Source organism: Pelodiscus sinensis, chromosome 1, assembly GCF_052426305.1.
Source record: "Pelodiscus sinensis isolate ZL-2025 chromosome 1, ASM5242630v1, whole genome shotgun sequence".
In the NCBI taxonomy this organism is placed as follows: Eukaryota; Metazoa; Chordata; order Testudines; family Trionychidae; genus Pelodiscus; species Pelodiscus sinensis.
Genome location: NC_143052.1, coordinates 65,673,456 through 65,696,058, shown reverse-complemented (window position 1 = coordinate 65,696,058; position 22,603 = coordinate 65,673,456). Strand labels below are relative to the sequence as shown.

The window sequence follows — 22,603 nt, the reverse complement described above, 5'->3', positions numbered from 1 at the left end:
GTTGTGGCATGTTGTACTTTGCATCATCTGTGTGAAATCTGTGTTTGCTGAGGGTTGGGGCACTGAGGCATGGGGCTTAGCTGCAGAGTTTGAGCAGCCAGACACTTGAGGAGCTCAAAGGCCTGCTGTCAACATCAGGGAGGCTTAGAGGGTGCACTTGGAAAATGAGGAGCACTGAAGTAAACCTCTGTAACAATTGCTCCCACGCTCCTCACCTTCAGTGCCACACGTAATTGGGAACATGCCGTTAATGCCAGCAGCTGGGGTCACAGTGACTGGTACGTGACATTAAGCAGTAAATAAAAGTGTTGAATCATTCTGAAAGTGTGCCTTTATTCATTAGAAAGCAGTCCACTGAAACACGACACCTGCCCCACCCACAAGGTAAGGGAGATGCTGGCAAAAGGTTACAAATCACAAGTGCGCGTAGGTCTAGGCATCGTAGGCTATGTCTGGACTATAGGGGGTTTTTTGGAAAAAGATACGCAAATTGTGAACCACAACTTGTGAATCTTTTTCCGCTTCTTTTTTTTCAGAAGAGGTTTTGCCGAAATTTGGCCTGTCTACACAGGGCCAAATTTCGGAAAACCCGCCTGTTTCAGAACATTTCTTATTCCTCTCACTGAGAGGAATATAGGTGTGCCGAAAGAATGTGGCTGCTTTTTCAGAAACTGTTCCAAAAAAGCAAACACATTCCCTGGATGCGGCGGAGTTTTTCCAGAATACCGTATCCCTCTAACTTTTTTCATCCATGTGCAGAATAAATTTTATGTGCACTGAGGCATGTACACGTGTGCACCACCAGTAGAAATACATGCTGCTGGCTGTGGGTGCTGTGCTAATTAGCTGGGTGACATTTGAATCTTTCCTGGATGGCCACTGAAACTCTCAGCTCATTGAGGTAACACTGAGGAACAGTTAAGTTGTTCATTAGCTGCATCTATACTTACTCCTAAATATAGACAATTGCAAATTGGGATTTGCACTGGGGGAGCTAATCAGGGATTATCCCAATGGAAAAAGGGTTAACTAGCCTAAATTCCTGGATGTGCTATTATTTAGCCTAAGGAGTCAGCACTGGAGCAGATGCATCAGCTGCCATCCAACAACTGCTGAATTATGGCTATTACAAAATGGAGCTAAGCTCTAATTCATTCAACCCATACTGCTGCCTCAGCCACCTAATGCATTTATTTATTAACTAGAAGACTTACCTAGTATTGCTGGAGTCCAGGGCCAGCCCAGGGCAGGAGAGGTTGTGCAAACTGTCCACCACCTGCTCCTCATGGCCGGCCTGAAGCAGCAGGGGTCGCACGGCACGGGGGGCAGCTGCTCCCTGCGGCAGTGGGAGCTGCTGCCAATGGCTGCTCCCCAGGGCTGGGGTACTTGCTGCCAACATGTAGCTCTGGCCCCAACCGGGACTGCCGGAGCCTCTGCCACTCACCACTCAGGGGCACATGTGGCTCCGGCTCTGGCTGCGACTGGGCCGCCAGAGGAACTGCTGCCCATCACCCGCAACGTGGCTCCAGCTATGGCCCCAGCTGGGCCGCCAGAGGAGCAACTTCTGGCCACCACACAGACCACAGCTCTAGCCCTGGGGAAGGGCTGAAGCTAGGGCTAGGGCCACATGGTGGTTGCCCTGCTGCTCCTGAGGCAGGGCAGCAGCCAGACACGCGGCCCCACCCAGAATAGCTGAGCCGCCACTGTATGCACCTTAGACCCTCAAGGCCCTCGTCTATCTTGACCTCCTTGTCTACGATTTCATCCTCACGTGAGGTCGTCCGTGCACTGCCTCTGTGCCCTCTGGAGTACCTACGGGGCTCTTGGCAGGAGAGATGGGGTATCCTCTGAGGATTGTGCCCAGATCCTTATAAAAACAGCAGGTGTTCGGTGCAGCACTGAAGCATCAGTTTGCCTCACAGGCCTTACGATAGGCTTGTCTCAGTTCGTTAATCTTCACTCTGCACTACAGTGTGTCCCTCTAATACCCCTTTTCATGCACGGCTCACAAAATGTGCCCATACATTTCCCAGCACTCATTGATCACTCGCAGCTGGGACTGGACGGACTCCTCTCCCCATACACTGATCCAGTCCAAGCAGAGGAGCGTTTGGCGCGATGGCCAGGTGTGAGCACCTGGGAAGATGCCACAAGACCACTGCGCGCTGGCCCAGCACAAGAGTGGAGGAGATTCCAGGTGCTCAAATAGCATGAAAAGAGATTTAAACTTTGTGCAGCTTGCAAAGGGCGAATAGCTGGTCACCTGGCTGCAGGGCAGCGGAGTTGAAACTGCTTACCAGAGCGGCTACTTAGGAATTGTGGGCCATTTCCTGGAAGACAGACTCGGTGACAAAATGACTCAAGGTGTCCACAGTGCCATGTTTGTTGACAACACAAGGAGGGGGAAGGACAAAAGTCCCTCGTGGAGCAGGAAGTTTTTTGTCGACAAAAACTGCCATTTCTCATGACAAAAATCATGTTACAGTGTGAACTCTCATGCACTTTTGTTAACAAAAGGCTCTTTTCCTCAACAAAACTTGCCAGTGTAGACAGTGTATTTCGTATGTGGATGACATTCTGATTTGCACTCCGGCCCTATGGAAAACAATTTGAAAGCATTAGACAGGGAACTACAAAGGATTCAGGAAGCTGGGTTTAAAGTAAAGCCAAAGAAAGCCCAGGCATGGTCCCAACAAGTAAACTCTTTCGGAGAGATTTGGGGACAGAAGCTGCATTGCGTGAAGGTGTTTCTTAAACTACCTGTTCCCACTGATGTCCCAGCTCTTGGACTCTTTCTGGGAAAGGTTAATTTCTACTAAGATTTTATTTAAGGGAGTTTTAGAGAAGGCGTCAAATCGGAGATGAGATATTTTCTGGATTCCCATGATGTGCAGCAGTCGTAGGTTTCCTGTACTGGGGAATGGCCTGCAAAGGTAGGGGAATACAAGACGTTAGCAAAGTAGCAGCAGGGAAGCAGGCAGGATTGGCAGCAGGTAATGGGGGTACCTGGGTCAACCTATTCCACCAAGACCCAGCCAGGACTCTCACACCGACAGAGCCCTCACAGCGTGGCCAGCGGAGATCTCACCACAACACACTGCACAGAGTTCCAGCAGCACAGTGCAGAGCTAACTCTGCCGGCTGGTAACATTCTCTAGGGGAACATCTGCCAGCTGGGGATTGTAGGGTGCTGAATGAACCTCCCCCCTCCCACTAGCTTCGGTGTATGACACATGTGCGTCAGTACCTTGTTAAATTGGACCAGTGTATGCGTTTGTCATGTGGACAACGAAGAGGTCGATGTTTTTTTAACTATTCATTTCTTTGTTTTTAAGTGTCCAGGTTGTGTAAATGACATGCTGAGTGATATCCGTGTATTTGCTTAAGAACCTTAACAGATTTTTTTTAAACCCAAATTTGTGGGGTTGGAACATAATTGTAGATTACAATCCCCACCACGTTTTTATAAAATATGATAACCAAGATAAAATATTTAGGTCTCTCCAATGAGCTGCTTCTCTCATACTCTTTACTAGGCCCAGCTTTTCTAAGGTATTTAGGTACCTGACTCCCACTCATTTCAGGGAAAGCGAGGCATCTAAATACCCTTAAGGAGCTGACCCAAGTTCATAATCTCATATTCAGTTTTCTGCATTAACCCAGAATCACAAAAGCTATGTGCAAAGTATGTAATTTTGTTGATTGTAATGAATGTAAGCTTGCAAGCAAGATGACCCAATGCTATAACAATGCAGAAGAAAATAATAGCAGGATCTCCCAGGGAAAACAGATTTGACTTATTCTGATGTGTATATGTAGAGAGAGATCTTCCAGAGAATAAGAGATCTCCTCTTCTAATAAGAGATCTTCTAAACTGTGCAGAACACAAAATTAGTTACTGGAGCTCATCACATGGAAAGATCCACAGTCTTATCTACAGGGAGTAGAATATTTGCATTTCACCCATCAGTTGCACTAAATCTTTCTCTTGAGATTGTTTTATTTTAAACATGAGTGCAGGGGACTGGACTCAATGACTTCTCAAGGTCCCTTCCAGTTTTAGTGTACTATGATTCTGTACTTAATTGTAAAAGGAAAGCAAGTGGAAGGAACATTTTGCTCTGGGCAAAACCCTGCTAATTTGCAAGGGAACCAAGCTGGGATAAGCCCCAACACTCACAGCTTGCAGCCCCCAAGTGACTGGGAGACATCTTTTCCTCTGCAGAGCTTCTACTCTGCCACTCTGTGTGAGTTAAAATCATGTTAATTGATTAGGGCAAACTCATCAATTAGTGCAAGGGCTCCTGAGGGGAAAAACAACCACTTTTAATATATGTACATAGTTAATATCACTGCAGAGAGTGTAATTAGTATAACAATTAATTGGCCCCTAGCCCAATTCTGGCACAGTGCCTGCCTGCTCTGCGTGGCCCAGCTGGATCCTGCATCCTGAATCCTGCATCCTGGAACCTGCCTCAATAAATCCTGAGTCTATCAACTGTGTCTAAAATATTGCCACAGTGATTGTCAAAAGGCCCACTAATCAGCTGCTGTGCCTGCCACAGAAGATTGATGCATTTGCACCATTGCTTTCTGCTCAGTTTGATGTCCTGCTAAGCAGAACTGCTGCACATTCCCTCTTAGCTCCAGCTGACGGGGACAAAGCTTCTGGTGAAAGATGAGTTAAGCTCTGTCCTCACTGCCACAGGAAGTATCAAGCTCCTGGTGGACAGCATCTTGAAGTCCTTGCTGGTTATAGATTTGTTACATTGGTGTTTGAAATCTTGGGGAAGCCTCAGATGCTCAAGAAAGTTACTCTACTTAGAGAAAAGTCTAGGGAGCTTGTGATGTGGTGGACAAGTGCTCCACTGAACATGACCAGGGCGAGGTTAATTGTCTCTCTTGAAGCTAATCCCATTTCACTTGCCAGCATGTAGCAAGTCTGCAAGGAACTAAGAGGGAAGAAGCAGGCTTCAGAGAGAGATCTTTGGTTTGAAGCTGAAAGGACCCCAGGGCTGGACTGAGCCATCCTGAGCTAGGAACTGTCAGGTGCACCAAGTCTGCTGGAAAGGTTGCAGCAGCATTTGTGCTGTCCTGCTGTTCATTGGCAAAGTCAAACCCCAGAAATAGGGGAGTTGTGACCCTACACAGGGCACCTGGGCTATTGTTTGGAGCAGATGGGAAGGTGTCCCATTCACAGAGCCAGTGGCCTGTACTGGATGGAATCAAACCCAGTCATCGGTATGTCATGGACCTTTAACAACTAATAGAGACTCTCTTTCCGTCCAAGTGGTAGGAGATTTTTGGAACAGGAAGATCTGAGTGTTATCTCAACTGCTGTTGCAAAGGGCCAGGTGACACTGAATACAATTGTAACTGAGGAATTCTCGGTGTCTGTAAATGCAGTGTGCTGTGAACCCTTCGTTTACAAGTTCTGAGTTCAGATATTTTAATAAATGTGCATGAATATATTAGCAACCTGCTTATTGCTTCTATACAAGCTTGTTTATCCAAAAGAAGATTGTAGTCTCTCTCTTTTAACTAGCCTCTTTCTAAGTGGACACGTATGTATGTGTCTGTTATTAATTCTGGTAAAACAGGGATGGGGAACTTATATCCCACAAGTTGGCAACTTACTTTGTTCCATTCCAAGAGACTTGGGGCTCCCATCACTTCTGCAGCAGGGTGAGCTGGTGCTGGTGCTTCAGCCATGTGGGGGACATTGTAGACCAGTGGTCCCCAACCTTTTGGGGCTGCTGGGCGCCTAGGGGCTGGGCCACTGATGCACCGGGCACCCGGGGGCTGGGCCGTGCACACACCACATGCCCGGTGCCAGCGCCACCCATGCGCCGCACTCCTGGGACCGGCGCCACTCCTGTGCTGCACACCCAGGGGTGGAGCTGCCCATACACTGTGCGCCCAGGGCCGGAACAGCCCATGCATTGCATGCCCAGGGCCGGCGCCACTCCTGTGCTGTGCGCCCAGGAGCCGGCAGCACCCATGCACCGTGTGCCTGGGGCCAGCGCTGCTTCTGTGCTGCATGCCCAGGGACAGAGATGCCCATAGGTCACGCTCCCAGGGCTGACACAGCCCATGCTCCGCACGCCCAGGGTGGGGCTGCCCATGTGCTATGCGCCCGGGGGCGGGGCTGGCCCTGATTAGTCGGAGGGCGCACAGAAATGGCCTGGCGAGCATCATGGCACCCACAGGCACTGCGTTGGGGACCACTGTTGTAGACTGTGTTTTATGTAACATCAATGGACACTGGTTACTGGCAAGCGGAATCAAACCTGAGACCTCAGCATATGAGCCTCTATTACAGGGGTTGGCAAGCTCTGGCTCACAAGCCATACATGGCTCACTTAGGAGCCAAATATGGCTCACAGCTCAGGCTCAGCCCCCCGCACTCCCCTCCCTCTGCAACAGGGAGCCTGGCATTGGCAATCCAGCCTCACACCTCCCCCCCCCCCAAGAGTGGAGCCATGCCTGGGTCAGGAAGCCTGAGGGCAGGGCGGGACACAAAAGCAGGCCAGGCCACCATCTCCCCATGAGGCACCCGCTGCTGCCAAGGCCGGGTCCCCACTGCTGTGCACATGGCTCTGCCCCTGCCTCATGCCGCTGTGTCTGCCGTGCACTTGCACCTGCCGGAAAGCCCCGAGGGCCACTGGAGTCCATCATCGGCCTGATCACCCTCTTCCTGGTGGGCTGGATCCTGGCCAGCCTGGAGAGCTACCAGAAGCATGACTGAGTGGGATGGTTCCCATCTGCACCCAGGCCCACCGGCCAGATTCCTTGCACTGTGCAGCCTCCATTCCACAGTTGGCCTCTGTGCCGCTAACCAATTCCACGACCCGTGTGGAGCAGTGGCTGGCTGCCACGTGGGAGTCACTTGCATCTGTTACAGTAAACCCTGTTACAGAAATTGGAAAAAAAAGTAAGTGCCACCCAGATCCTGCACCCCCATCCTCCTCCCATACCAAGAGCCTGCACCCCCAGCCCACTCCTGCCCCCTTCCTCTGGCCAGACACCCACCTACACCCTGCTCCTGCCCCTTCCCCCCGGCTAGGCACCCTACTCCCAGACTGCTCCTGTACCCTACCTCCCACCTAGATCCTGCACCCCATCTGTATCCCACTCACTGGCAACCCTGACCTGCACACTTAACCCCTCATTTTTGGCCCCAACCTAGAGACTAGGGGGCCCACAAAATCCACGAACCCTAGAATCCCAAAAGAGTTAACCTGGCCTGAGGCCTTGAACTTTACTCCTCCCTGCTCCTCCACCCACTATGGGGCTGGAGCACCAGGGGAGTGAGGTGTTTCAGTTGGGGGCCATATCAGTGAGGGTTGGGGTTTTTTGGAGAATTTTTTTTTTGTTCTCACTTGTGTGGTCCCTAGGGTCAGTGGCCCCTGACCCATAAAAGCTTCCCCTCCCTTTGCCATAAATAAAGAAAACATTGAAACCTTCTGTGTCGGACATAATATTTTACTTTATTTAAAAATAAAGCCTGGCCAACAAGTCCCCATTTAAGGCCCAGCCCCCATCTGGCCACAGTGTCATAACACTCCTGTACCCCACCACATCCGAGCCCTAAGCCCCTTATACACCTCAACCCAGACACATCCCAACCTCCCCGCTATAATATTCCTGCATCCCCTCACACCCCAACCTTGTGCCAAGTCCATCATACACCCAAACTCCCTGCCCTGAGCCCCTCATAGACCCCAACTCAGATTCCTGCGCCCTCACATCCCCAGAAAAACAGTAGTCCATTATCATTTTTTGAATGGTAGAAAAGTTGCACTGAGTTCTATAGGGATTAATATATATATTTAAAAAGTATAAAACAACCAATTTTATGTTATCATAAAAAACTTTATTGTAAACTATATTTCATCTCATTATTCTTAACAAATATGTACAAATTTTTTCCACTTCCAACTCTTGAACACGCGACATAGAGTCCATGTGAAAAGCAAGATGTCTCCAAATCAGTTCCAACTACTTTAAGTGACTGTCCTTGCTCTTTGTCAGTATACATTATTGAAATATAAGTTGACAGTTATATCAACTGAGGTGAGGAGCCTGAAGGGAGGGAGGGGGAAGGGAGCCGCACGCCTGCTGCCAGCGCCCGAGCCTGCCCTCCGGTTCCTTGTCCCTCCGCCGGCCTTAGTGAGTGACTGGCCCCGCCGCTTTCCCTGGGAAGCCGTTTTTCCCTGCACTGCCAAGCTCTGTGCAGCCCCGGGGAGAGGTGTCGGTCTCTCATCTCTTCCCTCACACAGTACCTTAAAATCTTCTCCTGGATAAAAGGTTATCCCATGCAAAGTTTGGTTGCGGTAGGTCTTATAGTGTCCAAGGTATTAGCGCACAAACATAGAAACATTCTCCTTTATATATTAAATTAATCATTATGTCAATTATCAATAATATGAAGTTGTATATTTGAAGTCATGCAAATGGACATTCTTAATCGGCTCTTTGTTGATCACTTGTTCTGGATTTTGATGTAGTTTGGCTCTTTGGTTTGCTGACCCCTGCTCTATTACATGAGCCAAAAGCCACACATCTCTTAGCTAAGGCTACAGAGCAGACTTACTACTCTCTCTCCAAGTGGTGTTGGTGCCACTAGATGGGATGGAATACTATACCTACAAGATGTGTGGGGGCATATATACTTTTTATCATTCAAGGGAAGCAGTTGTGTTTTGCCAGAATCCTCCTGGGCTGGAACAATGCCCCAATTATTTGACATGTCCCAGTAGTTAAGATGTGGAATGGGATGCTGGAAAGAGAATGTGTGATTTCTTATGTGGATAACATCCTGGTTTACACTGAGACCCCAAGGAAGAGAATTTGGAAGCATTGGACAGGGAGTTATAAAGGATTCATGAAGCTGGATTTAAAGTAAAGCCCAGTCATGGTCCCAACAAGTAAACTCTTTTGGAGAGATCTGGGGACAGAAGAGGCATTCTCCTATCAACAGAGCATGGAAGTGATTCTTAAACCACCAGCTCCCACTGATGTCCCAGCTCATAGATCCCTTCTGGGAAAGGTTACTGTCTCCCAAGATTTTATTTAAGGGAGTCTTAGAGAAGGACATTGGAGAGGAGAAGTTTTCTGGATTACCATGTTGTAAGGTAGCTATAGGTTTCCTGTACTGGGGAATGGCCAGCAAAGATTGGGGAGTGCAAGGCTTTAGCAAAGTGCTGGAGGAAGCAAGAAGGGAATTCTCCTGAGCAGCACTCACATCAGTAGCCAGGTATTTGGAATGTGACAACACAGGGTAGCTAGGGGGTGGTTTGGTTTATTGTCAATTTTGAAAAGTAGGGGGGGAAAAACTTAGCTTGGGGTCAGATAGAAAATGAAAATTTTCTGCAAATTGAAAAGTAACAAATTTATTTCAAATGATTTGATTTCAACCATTTTCAAATGTTCTTGCATTTTTTTTAAATAAAATTGAAGAAAATTTTGAGTAAAAAAGGCATTGCAACCCAGGAAATTAAAAAGATGCCTTTTGAAAATGTGAAAATAAAACATTTATTCATGTCCCCTCCCCATTTTTTTAAATTCCAAATGAGCAATTTGGCAAAAAACACACAAATTTGCAAACCATTTTGGTGGCACTGAATTTACATTTTTTCCCCAAAAAAAGTTTTGGCTGAAAATTTTCACCCAACTTTAGGTATAACAGCATCCTGAGTGAACCTCATCATGAGTACCAGGTGCGATTCTAACTTGAAAGGGAGCTCAAACTTCATGAAGCAGTTTTATCATTCAGGAGGAGAAGCAGTGAAATAATGCCCTCCTGTGTTACTGAGTTTATCTTCATTACGAGCACAGGAGCAGGGCTGTTTTACTTCAAAAGCATGTGGAACAGAACTAAAGAATGTAGAGAAATGTTGATGAATTTGACTATTTTAGAACAGAGAAGAGAAGGCAAGGAAGGTATTCTGGGCCAGATTCTCTGTTGCATCAGAACTCCACTTGGCATAGCACAGAAGAGGAGGGAACCATCAATTAGTGATGACAGCTCCCTGCTTTCTCTTTCCTCTTATTGTGTCCCAGCTCCAGTGGAGAGTCAATTCTGCCCGCTGGGAATGGTCTCCACTCCAGGGAGCACCTGTTAGATTGTGTTTGCAGGCAGAGTACTGGGTGAACCTCTTCTCTCCCACTGGCTTCAGTGAATGACACAGGTGCTTAAATACCTTGCTAAACCGGGACCAGCATGTGTATGTTTGCCATGTAGACAATGTAAGAGGTCTGGTATTATGGACAATTCAGTTTCTTTGCTTTGAAGTGCTTGGGTGTGTAAATTATGTAATGAGGGATATTAGGTATTTGCTTAAGAAACTTAAATTTTATTAAACCCACACATTCATTTTTTGAATATAATTATATTATACATTACAATTCCCCACCATACTTTTACAAACTATGATATTCAAGAGATAAAATATTTAGGTCTCCCTAATGACATGCTTCTTTTACACTCTGTTTCATAGCACCAGACCCAGTTCTACTAAGGGCCCAAGTTCTTAAACTCATATTCAGTTTCTTTTGTATACTAACCAAAAAACAATCACAAAAACTATGTGCAAATTAAGTATTTTATTACTTGTAATGAATGTAAGCTCTCACGCAAGATGACATAATACTATTAGTTAGTACAATAAAACAGTAGTAGGAAAAACAGATCTGACTTAGCCTAATGTGTAGATATAATATAGAGCAGTCCTGGGCTACGTCTAGACTACATCCCTTTTTCGTAAAAGGGATGTAAATTAGACGTATCGCAATTGCTAATGAAGCGGGGATTTAAATCTCCCCCACTTCATTAGCATAAAAATGGCTGCTGCTTTTTTTCGGCACGGAGCTTTGCTGGAAAAATGCGCCAGTCTAGACGCTGATCTTGCAGAAAATAAAGCCTTTTCCGAAAGATCCCTTATTTCATAGAGATTTAAATACCCGCTTCATTAGCAATTGCGATACGTCTAATTTACATCCCTTTTACAAAAAAGGGATGTAATCTAGACGTAGCCCTGGTGGAATTATGTGACAAAAAAATTAAAGATACTGTGCCAAAAATTGAAAATTATGCACACAATATTTTAAAATTCTTCAAAATTCTGCATAGTTTATTGGTCAAAATAACACAATATAATCATACCACTTTCAATTAGTTTGGTAATTTAATTCTAAATCTTTGTCAGCCAGTATGTCTCCAGCAATAAAAACAACAAAAAAGATTCAGGAAATGTTTTTTGATAAATAGATTCCTTGCTAGGCATATTAATACAGAACTGAATATTAATTCATTTAAAGTACAGTACAGAACCAAATTTTCCATATCCCTCAGTAGCAATGCAAAGGCTTGGGGAAGTCAGGGATTGAGGAGGAGCGGAGGGAGAGGGAAATAATTACTGGGAAGGAGCCTGGCTGTGAATTTAGAGCAGGGTGGGGAACCTTTTTTGGGTTGGGGGCTGCTGACCCACAGAAAAATCAGTCAGGAGCCACATAAAAATGATGTGGTCCTCCAACTGAGGAGAAAGACACTCCTTACATTCCCCTTGTACACCAGAGCCGGGGGGTGGGGGACGGCTAGTAGATTTTGTGGCCTTCCCATGGCCCTGGGGTGGGGCCAAAATGAAGGGTTCACTGTGTGGGAGGGAGGGGGCTGCTGGGAAGCAGGCTTGGAGTGTGGGTAAGAAGAATAGTGCACAAGTGGGCTGGAAGGGGAGCCCCAAGCCTTGGGGGCCAGATCCAGGCAAGGGCTTTAGCTTTCCCACCTCTGATTCAGAGGGTTATTGGGTGCGGAAGGGAAAAGTGTGGACATGGGTTTTTTATGAGGAGGGGAGGGATTGTTAGTGAGCTTCCCTCATTCAGAGCCTGGCTGAATCCTAACCTCTCCCATTCAGTCAGTCACATCTGCGCTCATCCACGTGTCCCTCCACTCAGCCAGCCCACTCCCTCTACTCCTCTGTGGCCCTAAACGCCCTTCCCCCATGTGACAGTGCCCCACACAGCCACCCTTTCCCATGTACTACAGCACCCCTCTCTCCTGTCCTATGTGTCCCTGCACCATGTACCACATCACATGGCCCTGCATCTCTCTCCCCTCTGTGGCTCAGTGCCTTCACTCCCGTTCAACCCCTGCCTTAGTCTGTTCTCCCCCACTAACCCTTAAGAGCCCCTGTCTCTGACCCCTCAGCAGCTCCATGCTGTCACTCTCCCCTTATCTCCTGTCTCCCGACCTTGGCCAACAGACACTGTGAAGAAGGCAGTAGAGGCTCTTTCTCCTCCCTAGTTGGCTGGAAGCAGCTGCTCTGTTCCAGCACCACAGTGTCCTCTGGTGAGCAAAAGGCAGAACAGCAGCAACTTTCCAACCAAGACGATAAGGAGTCCTGTGGCATGTTAAAGACTAACAGATTTATTTAGGTATAAACTTTTGTGGACAAAAACCCACTTTGTCAGATGTATCTGATGGGGGAGGAATTGTTAGTGATATGCGTCTGATTAAGCGGATTTTTGCCCACAAAAACTTAGGCCCAAATAAATCTGTTAGACTTTAAGATGCCACAGGACTCCTCATTGTTTCTGCAGATACAGACTAACACAGCTACCCTTCTGGAACTTGTTTCCAGAGATGATAATTGTCTTACACATTACAAAGACAGCCTCCCTACCTTTTGATATTCGTAGTGACCCCACATTAGCAACTTAATTGGCTCTTACAGTAAGCAATTTCCTCTTTCCTTGTCGCTTCCCCCCTAGGCCCCCACCTTCTGTTCTATGAACCTATTTGTTAGTTTGTCATTTTTTTTTACCTTCTTTCATTGTATCCCTCTATTATAAAATGGTCATTCTGAAAGTGAATAGACATATGAACTGAAGAAGTGGATCTGACCCACGAAAGCTCATCACCTAATAAAATATTTTGTTAGTCTTTAAAGTGCTACATGACTGCTTTTTTGTTTTTCCAGCCAAAGTTATTTTCTGTTGAGGTTGGTGAGAAGTAGCTGCTCTGTTCTAGAACCACAGTGTCCTCTGGTGGACAAAGGTCAAACTCCAACAACTTTCCAGCAGAAGTAGTTTCTGAACCAACCTCCCAGTCTCTGAAAATCGGAGTGGCACATTAATTATCTACATATGCAGTACCGCTGACTCCCCCCAGGAATAGAAATAATCATGCATCTTTTAAACTGTGGATAACACAAAAATAAGTTACTGTAACTTGTTACATGGAAAGCACAGTCTTATCAGCAGGGAGTACAGTATTTGCATTTCCCCACCCAGTTGCCCTACAAACCTCTCTCTTGAGTTTGTTTTGTTTTGAACATGATTCATTGTAAAAGAGATGCAAGCAGAGGGAACATTTGCTCTATGTAGAAAGCTGCTTATTGCAAGGGACCAACATTTTACAACTTGCAGTCCCTAACCCACTGAGAGACATCTTGCCCTCTGCAGTACTTTTTCCATGCCACCATGTGTGAGTTAAAAATCAAGTTAATTGATTATGGCAAGCACATCCATTAATGCAGAGACCCTCTCCCCTAGGAAAAAAACAACCACTTTACATTATCAGAGGGGTAGCCGTGTTCGTCTAATCTGCAAAAGTGGCGAGGAGTCCTGTGGCACCTTATAGACTAACTGAAGTGTTGGAGCATAAGCTTTCGTGGGCAAAGACCCTCTTTGTCAGATGCATGTAGTGGAAATTTCCAGAGGCAGGTATAAATATGCAGGCCAGAATTCTGATTCTAGTCTAATTCAGTTAGTCTATAAGGTGCCACAGGACTCCTCGCCACTTTACATTAATGTATGTTTAACTTTTCTGCAGACATCTAAGCTAATTTAATAGGTAATTTGCCACTGGCATGGTACCGGTAGTTGCTCAGCACCTGCCTGCTTTGCACAGCCCAGCTGGTCCCTGGAGCTATGCATGCCCGAATAAATCTTGAGTCTATGAACACTTTCTAAAAGGTTGCCACATAGTTGCCAGGGGCCCACTTATGAGCTGCTATTCCTGCCACAGAAAATTGAGATATTTGTACGACTGCCCTTTACTGGAGGGAATAGCATTTGCTCAGTTTTGCCTAAAGTTCTGTTATGCTAAAGACAGTTGCACATTCCCTTTTAGCTACAGCTGTAGGGGATTAAGGTGATGTAAGCCTTATCCCCACTGTCACCATGAAATATCAAGTAGCACAGACAATCTTGAAGCTCTTGATAGTTATGGATTCATGACACTGGTTTTGATCTGGGATTTGAACTCCTGGGAACCTAAGATACTCAAATATATTTCTCTAAGTAGTCTCTCCCCTACTTATACATACAGACACATACAAGTATGTCACTCTTATTAGTTCTCGTAATCGTTTGAAACATACCATGCACCCATGCCTTTGGAAGCACGAACAATTTTCTTTGCACAGTTGACACTTGCTGTAATGTCTGCTACCAGTAAAGCTAAAAAAGAAATATAGTGGGAGGGAAAAAACATTTTCCTCTTCATTTTATTGTCATCCTGAAACTGATAAAGAAATTAGTTTTCATCATTATTATTTATCTATTAATCAAGTTTATTACTATGGCATCTAAGGAGCAACCAAGAATGAAGCCCAAGGTGTCAAGCACTGTGTAAGTAGAGTAGCACATGGTCCTTGTTTTGAAGCCCTTACAATATAACAGAAAGACAGCCCCTTGGTGTGAGAAAAGGAACCCACAAGCAGAGTGAACAATGTAACAGAGTCAAGCATGATGTTAATTCCACAATTTGGTCCTAACATTAGAATTGTGTCAGTCTGTGGGTTAGTTACACCATAACCGACTACGGTAAGGTGTCTTGGCCCTTCCTCTGAAGCATGTAGTACTGGCCACTGCTTTAGGAGACACTGTATAGTAGGGGTGGGGAACCATTTTTGGGTTGGGGGCCACTGACCCACAGAAAAACCAGTCAGGGGCTGAGGTTTCAGGGAGGTTTGTGGGGAGAGGGGAAATGGGGGGGAGGGGCTGGAGTGCCAGTGCGGGCTCCCCACTGCTGGGGGAAGCCCTAAGCCTCAGAGACCAGATCCTGGAAACCCAGGGGCCACATCTGGCCCCTGGGCCTTAGGTTCCCCACATCTGTGGTATAAGGCTAGAAGGATTACTGGTCTAATCCTCTCCATTACAGTTTCTGTTCTCCGTTGGTTTCTTTCCTAAATTCTACATAATGATTTTATGTCAAAGCAAATGTCTTTTAGTACAAGCAGTCCCCGGGTTACGTACAAGATAGGGACTGTAGGTTTGTTCTTAAGTTGAATCTGTATGTAAGTCGGAACTGGCGTCCAGATTCAGCCGCTGTTGAAACTGATCAGTTTCAACAGCGGCTGAATCTGGACGCCAGTTCTGACTTACATACAGATTCAACTTAAGAACCCCAGGCATCCCCAAGTCAGCTGCTGCTGAAACTGATCAGCGGCTGATTCCAGGAAGCCCGGGGCAGGGGCTTCCTGTAGTCAGCCACTGGTCAGTTTCAGCAGCGGCTGACTTGGGGACGCCTGGGGCAGAGCAGCTAGGGTGCTGCCAGGTTGGTCCTGTAGCGCCAAGGAGCGGTGCTGCGGGACCAACCGGCAGCACCCCACCTGCTCTACCACAGGCCCGTGGCTTTGCTCCACGTCTCCCTGGTCTGCTGGGGGGGGCCACTAGCTGCGCCCCCCCCCCCCCCAGCAGACCAGGGACACAGGGAGCAAAGCCACAACGGCGGTGGGGTGCCACGCCTCTGAGGCTTTGCTCTGGCAAAGCCTCAGAGGCGTGGGACCCCTCCGCCTCCCGGCTTTGCTCCAGGTGTCCCTGGTCTGCTGGAGACGGTCCCCAGCAGACCAGAGGCACCGGGAGCGAAGCGGCAGCGGCGGCGGGGTTTGTTCTGGCAAAGCCTCAGAGGCGCGGGACTCCGCCGCCGCTGCCACTTTGCTCCCGGTGCCTCTAGTCTGCTGGGGACCGTCTCCAGCAGACCAGGGACACCGGGAGCAAAGCCGCAGCGGCGGTGGAGTCCCGCGCCTCCCCGGCTTTGCCAGAGCAAAGCCTCAGAGGCGCGGGACCCCTCCGCCTCCCCGGCTTTGCTCCAGGTGTCCCTGGTCTGCTGGAGACGGTCCCCAGCAGACCACGGGCACCCGGAGCAGCTTTTCTCGCCCCGGAGGTCGAGGTGGCGGGACCGCTGCACTCTGGGCGGTCCCGCTGCCTGCGAGCTCCGGGGTGAGAAAGCCCCGTTCGTAAGTGCGGATCCAACGTAAGTCGGATCCGCGTAACTCGGGGACTGCCTGTACTGTAAAGGGATGCCACACCACTTGCTTGCATATCACATCCTTATCGGAACATTTAAAAACAATTATTACTATAAGTAGTACCTACGAGCCATTTAAGAAATGAGAACAAAATATTGTTTGGTATTTTTTCAACTTCTTTAGCTGGTGCCCTTGACAGCTTTTGGGGTGAAATATGTTTTCAGTAAAGGTACGTCTACTCTAGCCCCCTAGTTCAAACTAGGGAGGCTAATGATGGCGACCGAAATTGCAAATGAAGCGCGGGATTTAAATATCTTGCGCTTCATTACCATGTTCCTGGCCGGTCGCCATTTTTGGGAACTGACTAGCCCGGAATAACTGCCCACGTCTACATGTGGCAGAGAAGTGCGATTCCAAGATAAACCCCTTTGTTCGAATTAACAGTTAAATCTCATGGAATGAGGTTGGAATGAGGTTTAACTGTTAATTCAAACTAAGGGATTTATCTCGGAATTGCGCTTCTCTGTCGCGTGTAGACATGGGCAGTTATTCTGGGCTAGTCAGTTTCTAAAATGGCAACCGGACAGGAACATGCTAATGAAGCATGGGATATTTAAATCCCGTGCTTCATTTGCAATTTTGGTCGCCCTCATTAGCCTCCCTAGTTCAAACTAGGGTTCTAGTGTAGACGTACCCTAAGACTGTAAGTCCTGTGCTAACCCTCACCAAAAGGGTTGGATTTACTCCTTGTCATTAGTTATTTTGCTGCTTTTGTGTATATTCAGACAGTTTTCTGTATTGTTTGGGTCTCTCTCACAGCAACAGAGTAGAAATTTTTTTTAAAAAGTGATTGTAAAAATGCAAACGCTGGCAGGGGAGTGAGGAGAAATTGTGATACTTGAAACTACTCTTAATTCTTTCCCAGAAAGGGTTAGATTTCAAGTTATGTGTCTTTAAATTACAAAGATTAAAATGCTTATTTTTAAAATGAAGCAAGGCCAGGAATTAGCATTTCTGCTGGCCTTCTGCACAGCAGTGAATTTCACCATCTGAAAACAAAGTTGTGTGTCCTCAAATGCTTCTTTGAACGAGAATTGTTTTTGCTGAAGAAATGTAAAACCGAAAGTCTGAAAAACGAGGAACACAATTCCTACTGGAAAAATCCTTTGGGAACCCGTCTTTTATAGTACACATACATCCCCAAACATTGCAACCTCATTCTTCTGTCTGTAGAGCTGAGGACTGGGTTTTCTATATGTAGGGATACTAGGTGCAAAACGTGGCTGCAGTTATAACTTTGTAATATAGTCACCTCAAAATGGCGTACAAAGGCAGAATTAAGCCTTCTTAGTGTTACTTGCAGGAACATTATATTGCACCTACCACGACACTGGATTCAACATTTATTCTTGGCTCTAGGCATCTTTCCATCATTGCACCACCAGTGACTATTAATTTGTAAAATCCCATAATCAGTGCTTCTGGAAGGTCTGTTATAGTTTGTGGCACGTGTGTTAAAGTTGCTCTCATATCTTGCTGTGCACATCCCTGTGAAGGTTCCATTAAAAAAATAAATAACCACACACAGAGTGATGTATTTTCTATAGTTATAAAAGTTCCTCATATAGGGTGACATTTGAGAGAAGTATCAAATCTAAACACAATGTATCACCTGTTTGTAGCTGATGCAAATCATTATTTAACACAAAGCACACACACAAGCAGGATGCTTTCTTTTCTTCTGATCAAATTCACAATCCTTAAGAATTCTGCATGTAAAACCTTTGATTGTCATCTGAATACTGCACAGGCCTGCATCTTTGAAGGAAACACCCGTCTTTTGGGGTGCAAAGCTCTACAGACAGAACACCTTTCTAAAGAAAATATTAGAAACACGTCAATCAAAACCAACAAGTATTTCTAAGGAAAGATGGGGGAAATGTCAAAATTTATCTGGCAGAGAATACCTCTGCATGTGATGAATAATTTAATATTTCCCCTTTTACCCTAGCACTCCAAAAGTGGATTTAAATGAGATGGAACATTTCTTTCCTGCTGTTTCCAGCGGAGTGGGAGAGGATCAATGGTGAAAGATATCCTATAGGGAGGGCTCCAGGGAGCCACTGGCATTTTAATACTGTGTTGTCCAATCCTGCAGGAAAAAAGGTCCTGCTGAGATTCCATCTTTGTTTCCATGAATGGGGCTGCATACGCATTAGCAATGATGGGAAACTGTCAGCAAAGCACCCTTATTCTTTCCTCATTTATTGTAAATGGTTCTGAATTAGCCAGGTTAGAAGGAAGGGTTCTTTTGAGCTGAGATATTCAGGGCTGCATGAAGGGTCAGATTAAGGTCTTCATAGATCCTAGGCACTCTCATAATTGTAGGCCTTTAAATTAGACTATACATAAATATATAAGGGAGAAATGCCCTATTACCTATACATCTAATATTTAATTGTATGTTATACCTGTACTTTGTTTGTTGACTAAATACAGCAAATTATTAACTTTGATTTAGCAGTTTTATTTTAAAGTCAATTATGATTTTTTTTAGACCCTAAACTTTCTATAGGCCCTAAACCTTTTCGTAGGCCCTAAGCACTGTGCCCGTTGTGCCTAACAGATAATCCGGCCCTACTTGCGTGAACATCATGGCTACGTCTACACTGGCATGATTTTCCGGAAATGCTTTTAACGGAAAAGTTTTCTGTTGAAAGCATTTTCGGAAAAGCGCGTCTAGATTGGCAGTACGCTTCCACAAAAGCACTTTTTGCGGAAAAGCGTCCGTGGCCAATTAGACGCGCTTTTCCGCAAAAAAGCCCCGATTGCCATTTTCGCAATCGGGGCTTTTTTGCGGAAAACAAATCTCTGCTGTCTACACTGGCCCTTTTGCGCAAAAGTCTTTCGGAAAAATACTTTTGCTCGAACGGGAGCAGCATAGTATTTCCGCAAAAGCACTGACAATCTTACATGAGATCGTCAGTGCTTTTGCAGAAATTCAAGCGGCCAGTGTAGATAGCTGGCAAGTTTTTCCGCAAAAGCAGATGATTTTGTGGAAAAACTTGCCTGTATAGACACAGCCCATGTGTTTAACTTTCTGTATTGCAGCTCAGGACACAGGTAAACAAACCTTACAAATAAACTGGGTTAATAATAATTTCCTATCGTCATTGCTAATCAATGAAGAAAAGCCTTCATCCTTCTCTCGCTCTTGGAGTTATACCTGGCTTTAGATGCTCTTCTGTGACTCCAGATTCCCCCCCCCCTTCTCCATGTCACTTTCTTCCTCACTCTAAAAGTTCCCTGCACTTTGCTCTCCTCCCAGACTCTCTAGGGATCCATCTCCTGCACCCCGTCATCTCTTATCTAATCACACAAGCTTGGATGCAGCTTTGAGATGCTGATGATGATCCCCCCCCCCCCAACCTGGCCTTCACCCTACGTTCTATTTCCCAAGTCCAGCACTGCCTTGCTGCTCTGCTGCATGAGGCTCCAAGAGTGGGGTGCAAGAGGGGTGCAGGCATCAAACATGGGATTGCACAAAGGGTAACTAGGAACAATGAGATGGGATTGGGGTAAGGTCTTTCAGGCAGGTTTCAGGAGAAGGTTCCTGATGGCACAAACCATTAATCTGTGGGAGGATTCAGGGGAGAAGTGATATTCCCAACACAAGAGATTTTAAAGAAGACTGAGCCCAGAAGTAGGCAAACACTGCAGGGAACCAGTCTGTGCCAGGAGAGGGACAGATTAGATGATTTAGGAGGTTTTTCCATCTCTAATGTCAAGGATAAACTCAATGCGTAAATCACCTTCCCACCCACAGAATCACACAGAAATCTCCAAGGCAGCAGATTTACAATGTCCCAGGCTGTAACCCATCCAGGCCAAGCTGTTTCATGGCTCCTGCCAGCTCGCACCTCTCATATTTCTTCCCGTGAGCAGCTAAGGGCAGGAGGAAAAGCCCCAGGATTAACAAAGCCTTCATGCTGACAAACCCAGGCTCCTTCCACTAAGACTACAGGCTCACCAGTGTCCCTTTCCTTTGAATCTCCTCCTCCATAGTTGGAGGCTCCACTTCCTGAGCTATGTGGAAACAGGACATGAGCATCCTGAACATTTCTCAATACTCTTGGGGTCACTGCTCAGAGGCTAAAATCACTTAGTCAAGGGGAGCCGGCTAGCTCTCTCACCTGGTATTTTATTGCTCAATCCCTGCTACAATTCTGATTCAAGACTTAACAGGCCAAAATAGTAACCTGCAGGGGTTGCTACAGGGGCTTATAAAGAATTCATGATCTGATGGGCATTCATCCATGTGCCCCACACAAATCCCACTACCATATCTGGCTCACTTTTTGCAGTCTTGACAGAGGTAAAGGTTGGAATTAGGGATATTACATGGCGTTTAATCAGCTAATTGACTAGTAGATGGAATTTCCAACTAGTTGTTACGACGGGGAAACTGCAGAGTCACAATGGGGTTAGCTTCCAGCCCCAGGAACTAACCCCACTGTGGCTCTGTCTTTTAAATGTATCAAGAGCCACTAGGCTCTTGATACATTTAAAGGGCTGAAGTGCAGCAGGGAGGACTGGGCATGAGCCAGGAATCAGCTGTCCCTGTTTGCACTTGTGTTTTTTAAACGTAGTAAGAGCTGCTAAGTCCCCTGCTACACCACTGCTTCTCCTTCCCTCCTCCCCTCGGAGGTGGTGCTGTGGGGCAGAACTGGATTTAAGCTGTCTCCCCCCAGCACCAGCTCCTGCTCTCTGCCCTTGCTGCCTCCCTCTGATTGTATTTGTTTTGGTGGAGGGACTGGGTGAAGGCTAGTTTCATAGAATCATAGAGTACTAGGACTGGGAGGGACTTCGAGAGGTCATCGAGTCCAGTCCCCTGCCCTCATGGCAGGACCAAATACTATCCAGAAGTCTCCTTTGAAGAAGTGGGCTTTGTAGTTAGCTCTTAAACTGATGCAGCATCTGTGGGATACTAAGGCTAGAGTGTGACCTTGAGCAAGTTACTTTGCCCCATCTCTGTTTCCCCATATACAGAAAAGGCATATTTATACTTACTGTTTTTGCTAACTAAGGCAGGTATGTTCTGCATAGCTACTAGGTATGCTTATTCTGATCAAATGCGATTTTGTAACTTACAAAATCTTATAAGTCTAAATAATGATTGGCTTTCTACACCCTACAGGGACCTTTTATAATATCCTCCAGTGTTAGAACACATTTATTTTAGGGATGTAGGTACATTAGGGTACTGACACCATCTACAGTGATACCAACAGACTATGTTTGTCACATCTGAAATCCCTATAGTGCTTTGCAGACTGTGCTCTGTAAACTTAAAAAAAAACGAATGGAAATTTTGTTTGTATAAACACTACAGGCTCAGATCCTGAGACTTGTGTTTCTGTAACACTGAGGAATGACAATAGCTGCTTTGTAGTTAATGCTATCAGTGTTTCTATTACAAGCCTGATTTGAGCCACTCCAGCTAAAATGCCCAAACACAGAGGCTACGTCTACACTGGCCCCTTTTCCGGAAGGGGCATGTAAATTTCACCAGTCGTCGTAGGGAAATGCGCGGGGGATTTAAATATCCCCCGCGGCATTTAAATAAAAATGTCCGCCGCTTTTTTCCGGCTTTTAAAAAAGCCGGAAAAGAGCGTCTAGACTGGCCCCGATCCTCCGGAAAAAGCGCCCTTTTCCGGAGGCTCTTATTCCGGAGGCTCTTTGAAGTAGGAATAAGAGCCTCCGGAAAAGGGCACTTTTTCCGGAGGATCGGGGCCAGTCTAGACGCTCTTTTCCGGCTTTTTTAAAAGCCGGAAAAAAGCGGCGGACATTTTTATTTAAATCCCCCGCGCATTTCCCTACGACGACTGGTGAAATTTACATGCCCCTTCCGGAAAAGGGGCCAGTGTAGACGTAGCCAGAGTATTGGCTTCAAAACTGATAAAATAGGTTTATGGGGAAAGATTTTACTAATACCCCTGAATTGAATTGGACATCTTAAAAAGTTCAGAAACAAAACTTCTTGGACAGGAGAGGGAGAAGGATGAATATACATTTGTTACTTTGTAGTAAAATAATGTGAAGAGATCACATCACATTTAGGTTACTGAGTACATCTCTGTACTAGCCTACAAGCCCAGAGCTGAGTCTAGTATGGGCAGCTTAATGTTGAATTTACACACTTTCCCATGTATCAGTTACTCTGAATTTCCCATGTTTATCTATTTCATTTGGCTAGTGACAAGGTTCTTGTTGGGATTTATTGCACTGGAGTAGCTGATGTGTACAATCTGCATTACTTTGAATATTTTGTTCCCCTGAGAAATAAT

General features: G+C 46.2%; 1 pseudogene; it reads right to left on the bottom strand.

The window, feature by feature from the left end:
- Window positions 1-7,007: 7,007 nt before the first annotated feature.
- LOC149525580 (lysozyme C-like) lies at window positions 7,008-21,837 on the bottom strand (annotated as a pseudogene).
- Between the last annotated feature and the right edge of the window lie 766 nt (window positions 21,838-22,603).